We start from the raw sequence: 2411 nt of genomic DNA on the forward strand, positions 1-2411 counted from the left end.
AAAACTTTGTTTAAAAATGAATTGGAAAAAAATCCTAACATGGAACTTTAAAACCGAAAACTACTCAGAGATCCCCTAGCTAGCTACTTCACATAACCAAAAGAATAAAACCAGAGAGGTTAAGTAGTTGGCCTATTCATCACTATAGACTGGATCTACTAACTTATAGTCTTTTTATCACAGGAGTATGAGTTGAAAATAAATTGACAGCAAACATTATTTCTAACACATATTTGGAACTGAGAAAATTAATTTGCTATGGATCATAAAATACTTGCTTTGCTATGCTAAGCAGTCCCTGTGCATAGTCTCACTTGACCTTATAAGGTAGGTATCATAGTACCAGTATCCCCATTTTAAAGATCAGGAAACTGGTGAGCCTCTGTTTCTTGCCAGCTGTCGGCTGCCCTTACTATAGGGCAACTCACAACATGGTAGCTGGCTTCCACAGCACCGGCAAATGAGAGATGATGGGAGAGTGCAAGAAAGACAGGGTTCACAGTCTTACAATCTAACCTTGGACACAACAGCCCATCACCCTTCAGTTCAGTTCAGTCGCTCAGTCATGTCCGACTCTTTGCGACCCCATGAACTGCAGCACGCCAGGCCTCCCGGTCCATCACCAACTCCCAGAGTCCACCTAAACCCATGTCCATTGAGTTGGCGATGCCATCCAACCATCTCATGTTCTGTCATCCCCTTCTCCTCCTGCCTTCAATCTTTCCCAGCATCAGGGTCTTTTCAAATGAGTCAGCTCTTCGCATCAGGTGGCCAAAGTATGGGAGTTTCAGCTTCAACATCAATCCTTCTAATGAATACTCAGGACTGATCTCCTTTAGGATGGACTGTTGGATCTCCTTGCAGTCCAAGGGACTCTTAAGAGTCTTCTCCAACACCACAGTTCAAAAGCATCAATTATTTTGCGCTCAGCCCTCTTTATAGTCCAACTCTCACATCCACACATGACTACTGGAAAAACCATAGCCTTGACTAGATGGACCTTTGTTGGCAAAGTAATGTCTCTGCTTTTTAATATGCTGTCTAGGTTGGTCATAACTTTTCTTCTGAGGAGTAAGCGTCTTTTAATTTCACTGCTGCAGTCACATATGCAGTGATTTTGGAGCCCCAAAAATAAGGTCAGCCACTGTTTCCCCTGTTTCCCCATCTATTTCCCATGAAGTGATGGGACCAGATGCCATGATCTTTGTTTTCTGAATGTTGAGCTTTAAGCCAACTTTTTCACTCTCCTCTTTCACTTTCATCAAGAGGCTCTTTAGTTCTTCTTCACTTTCTGCCATAAGGGTGGTATCATCTGCATATCTGAGGCTATTGATATTTCTCCTGGCAATCTTGATTCCAGCTTGGGCTTCTTCCAGCCCAGCATTTCTCATGATGTACTCTGCATATAAGTTAAATAAGCAGGGTGACAATATACAGCCTTGACATACTCCTTCTCCTATTTGGAAGCAGTCTGTTGTTCCAGGTCCAGTTTTAACTGTTGCTTCCTGACCTACCCTTGCTGCTACTAAATCACTTCAATCGTGTCCGACTCTATGCAACCCCATAGACGGCAGTCCACCAGGTTCCCCTGTCCCTGGGATTCTCCAGGCAAGAACAGAGGAGTGGGTTGCCATTTCCTTCTCCAATGCATGAAAGTGAAAAGTGAAAGTGAAGTCGCTCAGTCATATCAGACTCTTAGCGACCCCATGGACTGCAGCCTACCAGGCTTCTCCATCCATGGCATTTTCCAGGCAAGAGTACTTGAGTGGGTTGCCATTGCCTTCTCTGGACCTGCCCTTGACCATATTCTATTTGTGAGAAGTGAGTCACTAGGTTCAGCCCATACTCCAGGCAAGAAATAGACAAGGGTGGGAATCTCAGGAGGTGGGGATGATGGGGACCATCATAGAAGCTGCCTACCACAGAAACCAGAGGACTTGGGTGGAGAGGGGTCAATGAGACCAAGTGCCTGCAGAGACACACACTAAGAAGGACGAACAGTGAGGTGAGGAAGGAGGCAGAGCCAGAGAGCAGAGCTGGGGGACAACTCTGAGTTGAGCCGATGAAGGTATCTGGCAGAGATTCTTTTTCTCAGATTTGGCAGTGAGAGCAAAGTGCCTATCAGTGAAGGGACGAGAAGCTCCTAGCACATTTGAAGGTCAAGGCAAGGAGCCAGTGGAGAGGTGAACATTGCAGATGATGGAGGGGGAAGGAGAAATTGTGGAGCCAGACCCCCCTAGGACAAGACAAAGGGAAACCTGTCAATTGCTGGGAGCATTTACATAGTGCACTGTAGGCTACAGGTGCTTTTACATGTATGTACTTATTTGATCCTCATACCAACCCAGAAACATTAGCAGGGAAAGTTATAGCATCATCCCCATTTTACCCCTGAGGAAACAGGTGTAGAG

This window comes from Capra hircus (genome assembly GCF_001704415.2).
Source record: "Capra hircus breed San Clemente chromosome X unlocalized genomic scaffold, ASM170441v1, whole genome shotgun sequence".
NCBI lineage: Eukaryota > Metazoa > Chordata > Mammalia > Artiodactyla > Bovidae > Capra > Capra hircus.